Source organism: Atractosteus spatula (assembly GCF_055471065.1).
Source record: "Atractosteus spatula isolate fAtrSpa1 chromosome 10 unlocalized genomic scaffold, fAtrSpa1.hap1 SUPER_10_unloc_11, whole genome shotgun sequence".
Lineage (NCBI taxonomy): Eukaryota > Metazoa > Chordata > Actinopteri > Semionotiformes > Lepisosteidae > Atractosteus > Atractosteus spatula.
Window position 1 is genome coordinate 427,089 of NW_028296614.1, and position 16,355 is coordinate 443,443.

Sequence of the window (16,355 nt, forward strand, 5' to 3'; positions counted from 1 at the left end):
CTGGATATAAAAATAAATTATTCATTTTGCCCAGTCTCTGGAAGCTTCGATGCGATTATTTTCCCTTCCTTATTTCTTCATTCCCATTAATTTACTTTGTAGTAGAAGAAACGCGAAAGTGGGAAACTGCAGGCATTCTTCGTGAAGGGTGGATTGTGTTCAGTAAACATATGAACATCTTTACGTCAGTTCCACCATCGGTAGGCTAGGGGATGTAGCTCAGTGGTAGAGCGCATGCTTCGCATGTATGAGGTCCCGGGTTCAATCCCCGGCATTTCCAGGTGTCTTATATTACTGTGCTCACATCGCAATCTTCTGGTGAGTGAGAACTCTTTGCTCGTGTTCATAGAGAGCCAGGTTTACACAATTAATTTCAGTCACACACGAAGTGCTACAGTGTTGCTCTGCTGTTTTAAATGTACCTCCAAAGCATTTCGTTCTGTTAACTACCAAATGATTTGAACTAATTTAACGTCATATTCAGAAAATCCAGAGAAGGTCATCAGACTTTTAGTGGCTGTTGAAGAAAACACCTGTTGAATCTCACCAGGGATTTCTTGAGAGATCATTCAGCGAGCGAGTCCTCCCTCTGGACTCCAAACATTTTTAGTTAAACTGTTATTCACATATTCTAACGAAGAGAAACGTTAGTGTCTTCCGGTGTGTGAGCCCATTTCTCAAAAAAAAGTTATATAAATTTAATTGTTCTACTTTTTAGGCTTGCATAGTCTTATTAATATTTCAGTTAAATTTTAACTGTAGTTTTTTTCTGTAGTAACATCAGTTGATATTAATATTAGTCCTGATTTATATGTTTTTGTCATGGTTGATCTTAAGTAATTTTGTAATTAGTTTCAGTTTTGAAAAATCGCGCAGAGAAGCTACCAAAACTGGTAATGTTCATATAATGTGTAATGCAATAGCAGCATTTTGGGTTGAAAACAAAAAGTATATCTTGGTATGAATCCTAACACATCATAGACAGTGTTCTAGGACTTCTCGCTTCAGATAAAGTTGTCAATACATCATCGATGTCTACTCAATCAATATCAGCAGTGTTATCGCTACCGAGCGGTAATATAGATCCTGGCAATACTTCGTGAAATCATTGTAAGAAAATCCAAAATACTACGGAAGGAATCAAATTTATACGTTTCTTTGGATCGAGAATATGATCATTATGAGACTCAAAACATGCCTGTCTTTTCTTTTTTCGAGGACAAATGGATTATTGAGGTGTAAAGATGGGTTCAAAACCAAAATCACCTGCTATCGCTGCTGTTTCTCCAAATCCTTCAACTGATCATCGATATCGAGGAATAATATATAGTTTCTTCAAATCCTTCAACTAATCATCGACATAGAGAAATAATATTATACAACTTGTGGTTTTCTGTTAATTGCCAATTTGACTGTAATTACATCTTCGTTTACAGATGTCTTGCATGTATCACATGGTATAATAGTCGTCGTGCGTCCTCAGTTAAAATGTTTTAAAAAGTACGACAAAAGTACAACATTTATGGTTACATCCATATTAAAATGAAGGTAAATATACCAAGATATTAAAATACAATTATACAGTTCTAACTTAATAATGCCTGTGAAGTTTTCCAACAAATCCGAACTGTAATTTTGAAATATTATAGCTGAGAATGAAAAGAGAGTACAAAGATCAAATTCAATGAGTGAAAATGCACCAGTAGTTCTCTAAACTGAGTTTCTTCCCTGAAATGACTCGCTAGCGAAGCACCAAGCAGCCTTGAACGGATCGCGGAAATCAAGTATACAGTACAGATGGATTCAGAGTGTGCTTTCCAACTTTTGTGCAACATTTTCCTTTGATAGGGCAGAGTTGTTTTCACAATCTGGGTTAAATAAAAAGGAGTGACGACAGTGTTAAACAGCTTTCCTTCTTGGGGAACAACGGTTGTGTTCCATATTTCTAATTATTTTGGTTTCAAGATCGCAATTTAGTGTGAAACATAAACGCCAGCTGGATAAGCTTTATTAATTTCCCTCACGGGATCAATAAAGTATCTATCTATAAATCTCTTACACGTCATTTACAATGGCCTTTCAACTAATAGCCCGTGCGGGGATCAAACTCTAGCTGTTCGTACAGTACGAGTTGCGTAAGGCTCTGTTACGCGCAGATGAGAAACTAACCTCTGCTTCTTCATTATACACACAGTGAGCTATATACGCGGGCTTACTGCCTCCTACGGGCTCTGTATTTGATTGCGGTACAAGACCGGCCGTTGAGTTAAAGTGAGACGGGTGTGTACATTAAAAGGCTCATAGCGTCCCTGGGAGGGCTCAACCCACCACCCTTTTGGTTAACAACCGAACCACAAAGACTCATGTACAGCTAACACTTCTCGGTCTCGGTGAAAGTGATACACTCCGTAAAATTTCCAGAGATTCATTTATTTTTAAATGAAAATCACCAACAGCGGCCGAGATCTACTGGAGTTTTTTCATTCTATACTGCGATTTCTGGAGGGTACCCTGTGGAAATACGAGTTTTGACGAGAAGGGATGGACATATAAGGTCAAAAGGCTTGGGGAATTGAACTTTAAGGTGAAGACTGCGGGTTCAGTAGCAGCAGAACCTGATCAGTATCAGTTGACTCCGATATACTTTGAAAATGAACTTGGGGATTTAGAGTCAGACGTGCTACCGTTGCACCATGGGGTACTTAATTGAAAAAAATAGGAAAAAAAATCAGTGTTCCTGGATCTGTAATTGAGAACAACACCTGCACAAGAGCTGCGCAGGAAGAATAAAATGTGGTCTGGGAAGAAGAGACTCTCTTCGGAAGAGCGGCGCTCTTAACGGATTTTTTTTTGTCTCCTTTGGGGAATTCAAAGGGGCTGAGAGATGTGAACTCGTGGCGCAACGGTAGCGCGTCTGATTCCAGATCAGAAAGCTGCGTGTCAGCTATTGGTTTTTCAGGTTCTGCTGGTCCTGAACACGGAATTCAGACCATGCAGTTGAGTTCTATCTGTACACCACATAGATAATCTAAACAAAATAGAGCAGTACAGGACACGCAGTGTGGAGCTCACACAGCGAATAGCCTTGAACACAAGAGAAAAGGCACCGTTCACATCTGCTAAACATCACGTCCAACTTTAGAGACAGCTGCATCAGAGAATGGAATCCCGGAAGTTTCAGATAACTTCTTTTAATTCAGGTTCAATCAAACCTGAAAGTTAATGAGTTTCCGGACACTTTTGTTTTATTAAAAAAGTGTCTGAAGCCTGAAAATGTAATTTGAAAAAAAAAACGCTATTGTACATTTGCAGGTGCTTTTTGTAACGATTTGCTATTTCATGCTGGAAAACAAAGGAAACAGACCCAACGTTTGCTTTCAGGTGCGGTTCATTACATAATAGACATCTATTACTGAGGAGCTTGAATATAATTTACACGAGCCAGGTAGAAGTCGAACCTACAATCTTATGATCCGAAATCAGACGCGTTATTTATTAAACCGCTGACATTTCACATAACCTGAATTCCCCCATAGTGTGCTCAGCGCCGCTACTAGTAATGCACCGCTCCGTCTAAAATTTCAAAGTGAAAAACATGTGTTTTCTGATTTTTATGAGTTTTAAAATATAATCTCTTTAAATATGACAAGGGTTTTATGTTTCGCACTGAAATTCCGATTGATTGAGAATTCAGAGAAAGACTGTTTTCTTCCACAACACCATATAATTATCACATCCACCAGACTCTCCAACCTCTCCAGACCTTGCTGGGTGAGCAATTGCTCCGATAAATTAGGTCACGTATCATGTTAAATCATTTCTTCTCAACACATTTCCTGGTGCACGTTTTCTCTATGAAAAAAAGTACATTTTTCCCTTGCACGATTTTTCGTTTTTATCAAAGCGTACAGAAAGAAAAAAGAAGAAGAAATAGTGTCGCAAAAGAACTCTGTCGCCCTTGGGAGATGTCAAACGCATTGGACATGAAAAATGCCAGATTAAAGCCAGTTCTCTTCGTTTCTCAGTGTCGGGGCTGCTATGTAAAAGAGGCAATTTGCTCTGAGAGCAGGTTCAGCGCTTACTAAACGCAGATGTCTCAGAGCGGTGTGTCCAAGTGGCTGTAAAAGGTGATGGTTGTCCTGTCACCGTAGCTTAGTTGGTTAAAGCGCCTCTTTATGAAACAAAAAAAACGAAATTCAAATCCCAGCCGTGTCTTTCTTCCTTTCTTGTAGTACAGAACGTACCATTTTGGGCACTCACAAAGGGCTTGTTTTCGTTAAATGCATGTGTTCATTTCCTTTCTGGAAAACTTATTTTTGATGAAATTCACACAGCTTGCGGAAAATGAAATCCAATTCTTGGTTATCAGTGCAGAAGAAATATTACCGGCTGGCAAAATAAACGGTTAGAGATTTTTTTTTTTAACCGGGAATTTGTGATTCGAGAGAAAAACATACATGTCAGTCTCTGTGGCGCAATCGGTTAGCGCGTTCGGCTGTTAACCGAAAGGTTGGTGGTTCGATTCCACCCAGGGACGAGTTTCTTTGGCGATGTAAATATTGTCTTCGGTCGATTGGATTTCTCAGCGAAACCATAGCCATTTTAATATTTGCAACAAATGCGAGTGTTTAACACGTGTCAGGATCACCAGGAAATGTCCAATAATGCCCACCATCGTAACTCCCCAGAAAACCATATTCACCCAAGAAAAATGATCGTCGAATCGTCATTTATACTCCAGTTGAATCCTCTGCTGAAATATATTAAAAATACAATGCAGGTTTGTTTGAGAACTTGACAAGCATTGTTACGATAGCACTGTGCAGTTGGATTTTGATATTTTGACATATTTACCTTAAATTTAAACATAAATACTATACAGTCTATTGTAATTTTAAAATATGTCAGCTGAGGATGCAAAGGGTTGAAAGGGAAAGGTCAGAGGGTATAGTAACAACAAGGTTAGGATTTGTGGAGGTGGTAGGGGTGTTGATGGTTTCTCTCTGTAGAGGATGATTGAATGTTTTATCCTTCTCTGAAGTGAGAAACTGGAAGAGTTGGGAGTTGAGAGATCTGATGAGGTTAGATATAAAAGGAAGTTGATGTGGAGCTGTTAGCAGTAAAAATTACTTAATGTCTTTGATGTTGTCATCAAAGATAAACTGTAGTCAGCAAAGATAAAAAGAAAATTATCTTTGCTTACTGCCCTGTCTTTCTCACACCTGAAGAAGGCTCCACAGCCGAAACGTTGTGATTCTTTTCTTCTCTTTTCAGCAGGAATAGTCCTTTACTTGTTCCTTTGCAGCCTACGCTTGCTGACACAGCTACTCACCTGATATTTAACATTCCTATAATCACAAATATGAATACCACTGTGGGTATTTTTTCCATGATTATTTATTCTGTCATTGAAGCATATTTTATATCATACCGAAGTGTCATAATCACTGAAAATTTTTTTTTTTTTCATTTAGAAAATAAGAAAATGATAAATCACTATGAATTGCATTTAGCCTGTTCTGATCTAGATATTCTATATACTTTAACATGCCATGTTCACAACGTCACAACTCATTTGTGTTGTAATAACAAATGTACATACTGTTGGTGACATTGAGATTTTTTGGTAATGAGGAAGGAGGGACATGCAATGTTCACAGGATCAAATTTAAAAAACAATACAGTAAAATTTATTGTACTTCGGGATTATGAGAGCCTGTTACATTGTGTCTCACACCTCAGTGTCAGAATTTTGAGACGTTTTTATAACCAGGGGGAAAACACTTTAACCAAATCAGCCAAGGTGCTGTCAGAGTATTAACATCATGTCTGCGTCGGTGATTACAGCTGACTATCGCTGGAGGACAGTTCACTGTGAACAAGTCAACCTCAACTGTTCTATGCTGCATTCTACCCTAGTGGTAAATATTGGTTTCCGTGCGTGTAATATTCCTTTTTTTGTCAAATATTTTCAAGCACAAAGTTTGCTGTTGAAAATAAGCCTTGTGGTTCTCAATGTTGTGATCCTTTTCCCCCAGTGTCACCCAAATTGATACATTGTGCTTTGGCAATTCTTCAGGCTATATTGTTTAGAGGAGCTCAGTTGAATTAGTTTGCGTAGATAAAGTATTTCTTTTCCCTTTAATCCTTTAAAACATATTACATTTTCAATACATTGTATCTTTCTTCCTACTAATTGTAGCGGCAATGCTTGTTAATAAGACAGAATTAAGTGTTGCTGTGCTTTCCCAAATAAGGCCCCATCTCTCTCTTCATCTCTGTGGTGCAGCCACAGAGAAGCTATTCATGCAGGCTGATTTAAAGATGTTTTCTTTTGATAAGGGACAGCTCCCAAATGGGGATGCATTTAGCTAAGCCTGGCTATCATGATCAATGGTCATCCATTGGCGCCTATCTGTCTAGGGAGTGCCAGATGGACATCTGGACTGCATTCCTAAGTGTCAGGAGTAAGTGACTCACATCTCACCTTGATCAACCAATCAGGGACTGGTAGGGCCGAGTAACCTACGTGGAATTCTGATGCCCATGGAACTTTCAGCCAATGAATGAGCTGAAGTTCCTCCAGGTAAAAACAGGCAACACAGAGCTCCCAGAAGGAGAATTTCTAAGGAGAATTCCAGGGGTGCGAGACTATTCTAAAGAATTCCAGGGAAGGACGGCCCAGGAGCAGAAAGGCTCCCAAGGGCAGGACATTCTCGCAGCGCGCCTCCTGACCATCCTGATACATTTTCAATACATTGTACTGAATCATTCTTCCTACTAATTGTCATCATTTTTTTTCTGGCTTGATCTTGTAATCAGAGATATCAGAATATTCCTTAAAAACTAGTAAAAGAAGAGGGACAGATTCGTGCACACTAAAAAATATGAAAGGGAAGCAGGACACAGTAACCACCAAACATCTTATAGATTATGAATGTGCCTGAATTTTTTCAGTGATTTAGAGGGTTCTGCCATTTTAGATGTTATGCTGTTCCTGTGTGATGTATCAAATGTGTTATTTAAATCTCCAGTCATTACTATATCAGTCTTAAGGCCTTGCAGTATAGATTGCAATTCATCCAAAAATGCCAAGTTTCCCACTGGTGATACACACAAGGAAATTCATGTACATTCCCCCCCCAAATCAACAAATTTAAAATCAAATACCTCCCTCCTCATCTGCAGGTGGAGAGATTAATGTCAGAAGAAATACAGGTTTAAAAGTCAGGAGCATTGATAGTCCTATTTTAAAATTATGCTTAAATGCTCACAATATATTTAAAACGTTCTGTAAAATGCAAAAATAATTAAAAAATATTAAAATAAGGTTAAAAGAAATGATACACAGTTATAAAGCTCAGGAATGATCACTTTGAAGTTACAATCCACTTACAATATGCCAAAAATGGCAAGAATATGTAAAACAAGTGTATAAAATTAAAAAAAGTTTAAAATAAATACTTAATACTTTTAAAATTCAGGAATGTGATTGGTCAGATGCTTACGATGAGTGTTGCTGGTGTTTCGTGTGATTTAGCGAATTGAAACAAAATATTCAATTTAAAAACGGCAAGAGCTCGTATGAAAAAAAAGTTCGTAATGTAAGTATCTTTGTTGTAAGAACTGCGCCATAACTAGTGACTGGTTTATATTCAGTTATGTGCATTGGGAACAAAAGGGAAACTTACATGGATTTTATTAGGTTTTAGGAATCAGAAAATGTATTTTTACACGTTTATGCCTAAGAGCAGAAATAACTTCCTGCTTTCAGCGCTTTTATTGTTTCTGCTTGTAACCTCGAACAGAAAAACCCAGTACTGACTCACAGAAACGCCCCGGAGTTTCGGTGTTTCTGGGATTTAAGAGGGATGTATGAAGACAGTAAAGGGGAGTTTTTTTTCCCCCGCTGTAGAGTATGAAGGCGGTGTGACGAGTCTGGAGGGAGGAGACGCACATTCCGCATGGAGAGCGCAGAGCAATGAGTTTCACCTGCAACTCGCCGAGTCCTGTCCTATATAACCGCTGAGCCCGGGTACCCAAAGTCTCCAGCCAGTGTTGGAGATGTACAATTTCAATAGTTGTTTTTTTAAGCAGGAGCCGGGATTTTTTCGCTGCTATTATTATTATTATTATTATTTTATTATTGGAGTTAGTGGTTACTGTGCTAGACTGGCGCGAATAGCGCTTCTATTCATTTTCTCTGCTCAAATACTCTGCTGGGCAAAGCTTAAATTAAAACCTTTTTCTGAAACATTGAGTGTGAGGGGTAACAGGTGGAGTTTAAAGCCAAATAAAGGGCTGTTTTGGATGAAAGCAGTAGATTGGGTCGAGCTCGTTACTGACCTCACTCACGCAAACTCCATACGAGGTGTTCGGGGCTACGATAAAGAGAACAGTACCTCCTTGTGATGTATCAAGAATACACATAATAATGAAGCCCATTTCCGCCAGGGAGTGAGAAAAAACCGCGCTATGGTATCTCATATTTGCGATTTCGAAATTATCCCCATATATTTCTGTCCTTTTGTTATTGTAACGGGTTCTAGGGTTTCTGTCCTTGTCGCTCCCGCCCTAGTTCATGCCTCACTGTATAGGCTCGAACCCAGGTCTTGCCAACTAAGCTAAAGACCTTCAAGTAAAAAAGGAATTGTACCAGAACTCGTTTTGGATAGGTTTGTGAAATTTGAGTTAGATACCTAACTCACCAGAGCTGTTTTTATAACAAAATATGGGAACTGGAAGAAAAGCAATAGGGCACTGATGGAGTTTATAGACTGTGATGCAAATACAGGAATAACTAAGAGAGGAGGGACTAGTTCAGGAGCACAACCAGCTCTCCCCTGCCCAATCTCACAGCAGGGTCTGTTGTACCCCAACATGAAATTCAGAATCTTGGAGCTCAGCTTTTGATCACTCAGCTGAGAGATGAGCCCTGGGCGTATGGGGCAAATACGGGAGACGCGTTACTCGAGGGAGAGTTTTTATCCCTAAGGGATGACTTGTTTTACAACAGCAGACAATATAATGAAACAAAACCTCTGTTCTGCTGCTTCAGGCTGGTTCCACTGGGAACAAGTGGGGCTAGGAGCTCGTGAACAGCAATTGGCCCAGTGGGCAAAAGATGTAGAATATACTTCTATTAAACACATACCTTAGACATATAAATGTGGTCAGCACAAAGCAGACAGAGCAGTCCCTGAATTCAAAGAACAGATTTGTTAAAATCCCTTGTACCACTTTAGATTGATCTCGGTTAGAACAAGACCATCAGACGTGAGGGGAATTCGGAACAGGAGCCTCTGCTTCGTCGTTTATTGAGCTTCTGATCAACGTCTGAGTGAAAATTATTTATTGTCTTTGATTAAAGTACACAAAAGGGACCTTCCTACGAGCCGGAGTCAAACCAGCGACCTAAGGATTCAACGCTGTTTCCACAACAGTCCTCCGCTTTATCAACTGAGCTATCGAAGGGATGACAGGAGTTGTTTCTTTACACATACTGCCCAATGTAGTGTCATGTTCCGGGTGATTTAAATCCCAGTTTAACATCAAGTTTCCAACTCGTTTCCTTAGTCTTGTTTACCTTGAATTTAAGACACGAACCAGGATTCTACTGTATAAACATCCAGGAATATTACACAATGTTTGATGGGGCATCAATCACTCCAGGCGGAAATTGACTTATTTTTTTTCTAGAGGGATCATATTAAACCTTTCATTTGGATCGAGAAGAGGATCACCATGAGACACAAAACATACCTGTCTTTTTTCTTAAAATCGAAGAATTCTTGAATTTAAGACTACAACGAACTCAGCCTGCAGCTCCTTAATTAACCTGTTCTTAACTTCAAGGAACTCAATCCTGAGCCCTCTAGAGGTTACTGAAATAGAGGACTGATTGAAATGAAGAAATTCAGAAGCAGACTAAGCGGAACACTGGATCACATTAGAATATTACCCTTTATAGTGGGAATAAAACTGTCACGACATAATGAATTTACGCATCAGTTGCTTGGAATATCATTGTAATATTTAATTTGCTTTCCTGTCACACCACTTTTATTAATTATGAAGTTTATCAATACACGTTTATTTAAAACAATGTCATTTATTATTAATACAGTTTCATTCCGTCTTTATTAGAAGCTGTATCACAGATAATGCATATAAAGCCTTCAGTATGCGATTGTGAGTTCAGTTATCCCAGGGAGTGAAGAGAACTGAAATTAAGTAAAATGACATTTAAATAGAGTGTAAGTCTTAAAAGTTACCTCTCACTTCAAAATATTTACAAGACTCTACCAGGAGTGGGGTTTGAACCCACATGGACATTTGTCCATTAAGTCTTAAATCCAACGCCTTAACCACTTGGCCATCCTGGTCAACAGCGACTTTATCTCCGTTGTTTAACATTTCAATATGATTCAACTATTTAAAAAAAATAAACCAGGGCCCTGTCACAGAAACGTACCCCGTTCTGCCGCGCAACAAACGGGTACTTAGCACAGTACTAAAGAGGAGCTGTGTTTACTGTCAGCAGACATTTCCTCATTTCGAAAGACGTTTTCGCCTTCTCTCAGCTTTTTAAAGACGGTCATAAACGATCAAGAAGTAATTAATTTCAGTTTGAAGTCTGTTTCTTTTGTCTCCGCTTTTGATGAAGAAAAGCCGTGCGTGGGAGATCCCCTCTCTGAAGAAGTTTGCCGTCACCCTGCAAGAGAGAAGATCCATCATTCACCGAGGCAACCGCTGAGACAATTAACATTAAACACGTGAAATGCGAGATGCTTTCTACTTAGGGATTTTTTCGTTTCTACTTTGTCAGAAGTAGGACTTAAACAAAGGTCTCCAGGAAAAGCTGCAACCTAAACGCAACACCTTAGACCACCAACCATCCAACCTGTGTCTCTTATATGGAATTATATTTTATTTCTTTCTACTTGTTGAAAATAAAAAAGTGAAATCATGTAATGAGGGAAATGTCTTTTTTCATGGGAAAAACTAGTACGAGCAAATGTAAAGTTAGAGCAGCGCTCAATAAAAACGATCAGAAACCGAAAGCGCTTCTTATGCGGATCAGTATATTCCGATGCCGGTGGTTCTGCAGAATAAGAAAAGCCGATCTCAAAGCAGTGGGTTGCCATTACGGCTACTCTGGCTGCAGCTGTTTTAAGATCTACTCAGCGGCACAGAAAGTTGTAGGAGGTCAGACTGGTTTGCGCTGTCTGAAAAACAGTATGCGAATTTAAGCTTATTTAAATAAGATTATTTACAATATAATACATGCTCCAAAAGCGTTAATCCTGCAGTGGCTGCTATTTGAAACGCCTTCATAAATGACGTGTAATAGAGATTTATGCAGCTGGCTTCTATGCTTCACAGTATGTTGCAATCAGGAAAATAAACCTATAAGAAATGTACAATACAAGGTCTGTTCCCAAACGTGAAAGCTGTATTACACTGATGTCGGTCTTTTTGAAATAATCCAGATTGTAAAAACGACTGCGCCCTAGCAGATCAAAATATTACAAGAAGGCTGTAAAGCACACTCTGAATCGATCCGAATATTTAATTTCCCGGTCCGTTTAGGCTACAACAGGCAATTTTACGTTTATCCAGCAAAGCATTTCTCAGTTTAGTGAACTACTGGTGCTTTTAAGAGATCTGAACGTAGTTCGTCAGGATGGCCGAGCGGTCTAAGGCGCCAGACTCAAGGGCTCCTGTCTTTCCATTGCTTGGGTGTTCTAGTCTCTGAATAGAGGCGTGGGTTCAAATCCCACTCCTGACAAATAATACCTTTTCTCTGTCCTGCATTTTCCCTTCTTGTTGCGCTCGCTGACAATGACAGGAAGAGGAAAACGGATAAACCGGTTTGCGGGCACATGATGGGCAGGGAAATGCTTCGTGAACACTTCAATGTGATTAGCAGAAAGTCAAATAGGCTTCGATTCTCCCTTACGTTCGGGCTGCCTGTAATCGAGTAAAGATTTACTGCAAAGTATGTATTCCAATGTGAAAGACCGAAATATAAAGCCAGAAGAAGATTTATTAAAACATATCTGTTTTCCTTGTGGTTTATCCTTTATTTAATTAAATGTGGCATTGTGAAATCAACCTGTAGCCCTACCGAATTTAGTCACTCTCCCAGTGACAGCGGCAGGAGCAGAGAGATTATATCAGAGCTCGAACAGAGAGTTCGGAAATCGAGGGAAATTGATTTACAGAACATTTTATTAAACTTTCCTATCTGCTCGGCCTTACTGAAGTATTTTAGCTTTTTTTTTGTCTATTTCTATACTTTACAGTTGTAAACTTAAACTTGTCCGTTTAGCCAGAGAAGAGAGATATAAGCGCTATACCCCACGGTAACCTCCGATTCCAATAACCTTGACTAAAGCAGGAAGATCAGTTTCTGCTCGAGACAGCAGTTTTCTGAACTGTAAATCTCCAACAGTAGCTGGAGACGGTGTGTGTCCGGGTTCAGCAGCTATACAATTCACGTGTCCTCCCTCCTTTATTACCTTCATACACTCCTCTTAAACCACAGCAAACTCCCGGAATATTTCGGTGAACAGGTAGTGGGTCTTTCTTTCCGAGATCACAGGCAGAAAAAATAAACACGCTGAAATAAATTTCCTAAAATCCAAAGAAATACAGGTACGATTCTGATGTATCTCAATAGTTTTGGCACGAATTTGCAATGCTAATCTATTGGGCTCTGCACGCGTGGGCTCGAATCCCACTCCCGTCGGTTTGAGCCTTTGTGTTCTGTTTCTAAATTGGGTTGGCGGTCTTTTGCTACTTTAGGAGAGCAGCAATATTTCTAGCGTTGGCTGAACATGGCTTAGTAGCTGACAGACAATAGTCTCTTAATATTTCGGCTAAATTTATGTTTTGTACTGCTTTCACCTGATATTAATAGTAGTCCTGATAAACGGTTTTGGGACATGGCGCATCTTGAAAAATGTTCTTGTGAATTTCAGTTTGAAAAAAATGCACGCACCAGAAACCGGAACTGGTCGTGTTTACATAATACGCAATGCAATAGCAAAGATTGGATTTGAAAATAAATCTTGCTACGAGTCCTTAGTTGTTACAAGAGGCGTTTTAGCACTTTTAGCTCATAAATCCATCTTCCATTTGTACTCCATCAATATTAGCAATGTTATCTTTACCTAGCACTAAATGTAGCTCTAAATAAATGCAAATTTTAAAATACATTTAAAAATAAATGCTATTCCATATATTGTAACTTTGTGGTATTTAGAATTTTTATCTGAGGATGCAGGGGAAAGTATTATACAACTGTGAAAGAGGCTCGGATTTTAATACAATTTCGATCAAAAGAAAACCAAAATCCGTAAGATTGAATTTGACCTTCAGTTGAAATATTTGAAGAAACTCTCAAAGAAGCAACTGCAGTAGTGGAGAGATTTGATCCGATGTTCCGATGTTTGCAGTTCAATAATCCATTCGTCCTCGAAAGAAGCAAAGGCAAGTATGTTTTGAGTGTCACCATGATCCTCTTCTCAATTCAAAAGAAAGTTTTTATGTGATCCTGTTCCCACTAGAAAAAGAGTCGATTTCTGCCTGCACCGATGTCCCTTCAAATGTTTTATAAGAACTATGGACGTTTATAGAGTAGAAGCCTGGTCCATTTCTTCTACTAAACGAGACTATGGGAGTGAGTATTTTGATATCGAACTGGGATTTAAATAAAGAGGAACACTACACTGCATTGGGCTACGCGTGTGACAAAACATTTACTTTCCGATAGCTCAGTTGCTAGCTCTTAAGACTGTAGACAACAACAGCAGGCGTTTCTTATGTCCCTGGTTTGAATCCAGTTCAAATGATGGTGTTTTCTTGTTCCTTAATCAAAAAGTGAAAATTTCGAATTTGTCTTTCACTTTGATGTTCACCCGAAACCTCAGTATACAAAGAAGTAGAGGCTCCTGTTCTGATTAATCCTCAAGTCTGATTGTTTTGCTTAGACCTTTAAAATGTACACTGTTGACTGTTTGCGCTTCCTAACACAATTAAAAACCCGCCGACAAGTTACCGATCGGGAGTTTAGTTCAGTGATAGCGCGCACTTAAGACTCTCTGTTTTCTATCGCCGGCATCTTTGTATTCTTTTTAAACGCGATATCTTTTATTCTTCGTGTGTGAATTTCAGGGAGACTCATAAACCCTTTGTCTGTTTTAAAGATACATTATTTTAAACCAGACATAATGAAAGACGGAGTAATTAGACACACGTACAAAACACATGAATCTAATTGAGAAAATGTTGACCGTGGCGATGTACAGTATTACTAGCTGCTCTGAACTCAATGTGGTGCTGTATGGGAATGCGATGCAAACGCCAGTGGCACAATGGATAACGTGTCTGATTACGGATAAGAAGACTTTAGGTTTCTACTCCTTCCCGGTTCGTGAAGAAGCTTTTAAACCACGCTACTCAACACTGACATCGTAGTGTGTGCGGTCCTACACAACCTTACTATCAACTAGATATGTCTTCTGTTCCATCCCGATTCTTTCCGCACATTCCTGCTATTTCACCACCGTTATTGTAGGATAACAGCCACAGACACGAGAAGATACACTATTCCGAACAAATGTCTTGAAAAATCACGTTGAAAAGGGTGACAATACGTTTTTTTTTTGTTTCTTTAACGTAACCTTACTTTTGCCTGTAAAGTTCACATTTTTTTCTGTAGCCGCAAATCCCCAATATTTCTGCTGTCTCCCGAGAAACACAAGCGTGAAGTCAAATCATATTAAATAACACAACACATCTATTAATTTAACACCCAGATGTGACAGAACACATGTAAGACTTACACACAGCCTTTAATGTGCGATAGTGAATTTGCAGGTATCCTGGGGAGGGAAGAGAACTGATATTAAGGAAATACATATTTAAAGGGGATGCAAGTCTTAAATGTGTTTTGTCACATCTGGGTGTTAACTGAACAGTTTTTTTAGCATTATTTATTGTGTTTTGACTCTATACTTGTGTTTCTCAGGAGACAGCAGAAATATTGATGTTTACATTTATATTCACATTCCCGGTGATATTGACTTAGGTACTCAACTATTTACTTGTAGTTTGACTCGTGTCAAAAGTTGAAAATCTCTGCAAACATCAAGATGGCTAAGGACGTGGAAAGAAACTCAATCACATTTAGAGAAGGTAATGTTTAGATCGGATTAATTCGAAGTGTGTCTCTGGGTGCGTTTGATCTACTAACGTTGTGTTTAACTGAAGGACACCCTGACTGAGTGTGCCATAGAAACTGACACACGTCGTATTTTTTCTACATTCACAGATTTTTGGCTAAAGTAAAAAAAAAAATCGTTGTCATTTTCTTGCCTGCTGGCAGTAATTCTTTTGCACTGATAAGAAAGATGAGCAATTTATCTTTCGCAATGTGTGGATTTCTTGAAAAACAAGTCGTGCCAAAAACGAAATGAACATTTCATTTAAACATAATGCTGAAGAATATTGTCTGTAACAATAAACGGTGCGCGAAGACAGGATGACAGGCACCGCTGGGATTTGAACCCAGGATCTCCTGTTTACTAGACAGGCGCTTTAACCAACTAAGCCACGACGCCGGCAGCATTCGCCTCTTTTACTTCCACTTGGACACACCGCTCTGAGACACCTGCGTTCAGTAAGCGCTGAGTCGGCTGGCTGAGCACGTTGCCTCCTTTACATTCAATAGGAGCCCCGACACTAAGAGAAAGGTACAGAAATGGCTTTTATCGGGCACTTTTCATGTCCAATGCGCTTGACATCTCCCACGGGCGGCAGAGTTCATTTACGACACTTTTCCTTTCTTTATTCTTTCTGTACTCTTTGATGAAAAAAAACGAGCAATCATGTAAGGGACAATGTATTTTTTCATAGAGAAAACGTGCACCAGGAAATGTTGTGTTTAGAAGAAGTGAGTTAACATGAAAAGTGACCTAATTTACCGGAGCAAATGCTCACCTAGCAAGAGCTGCTTTGCTACAAGAGAGAAGTAGAGTAAAGACGTGATCATTTCACACCGTTGTGGAACAAAACGCTTTTTTTGTCAAGACAGAAAACCAGGCTGCTCCAGGTGAGGCTTAAACTTTCAACCTCGGCATAACTCCACTGATTGTCATTTTACTGTACATGGCCTGAACCAGGAAGAAGATTGGAAGTCAAGACGTTATGGTGTTGTTTTAATACTTTCCTGCTCTTTTAATATTCAGGTTTAATCTTTTATTTGGGAGTACTTTCAATTGATATTAATCCTAGTCCCAATGAACGATTCTGGGCCATGGTGCATCTTAAATAATGTTCTTATAGAT

General features: G+C 39.1%; 5 non-coding genes across 5 annotated transcripts; 3 read left to right on the top strand and 2 right to left on the bottom strand.

Annotated features, from left to right (window-relative positions):
• Positions 1-208: 208 nt before the first annotated feature.
• On the top strand, positions 209-280 carry trnaa-cgc (transfer RNA alanine (anticodon CGC)). Its single transcript has one exon. It is a non-coding gene; the product is annotated as a tRNA-Ala (tRNA).
• A 4,183-nt stretch (positions 281-4,463) lies between these two features.
• trnan-guu (transfer RNA asparagine (anticodon GUU)) lies at positions 4,464-4,537 on the top strand. The gene has a single exon. It is a non-coding gene; the product is annotated as a tRNA-Asn (tRNA).
• A 5,765-nt stretch (positions 4,538-10,302) lies between these two features.
• On the bottom strand, positions 10,303-10,385 carry trnal-uaa (transfer RNA leucine (anticodon UAA)). The gene has a single exon. It is a non-coding gene; the product is annotated as a tRNA-Leu (tRNA).
• A 1,295-nt stretch (positions 10,386-11,680) lies between these two features.
• trnal-caa (transfer RNA leucine (anticodon CAA)) lies at positions 11,681-11,791 on the top strand. The gene is made up of 2 exons: positions 11,681-11,718; positions 11,746-11,791. It is a non-coding gene; the product is annotated as a tRNA-Leu (tRNA).
• A 3,764-nt stretch (positions 11,792-15,555) lies between these two features.
• On the bottom strand, positions 15,556-15,629 carry trnat-agu (transfer RNA threonine (anticodon AGU)). The gene has a single exon. It is a non-coding gene; the product is annotated as a tRNA-Thr (tRNA).
• Between the last annotated feature and the right edge of the window lie 726 nt (positions 15,630-16,355).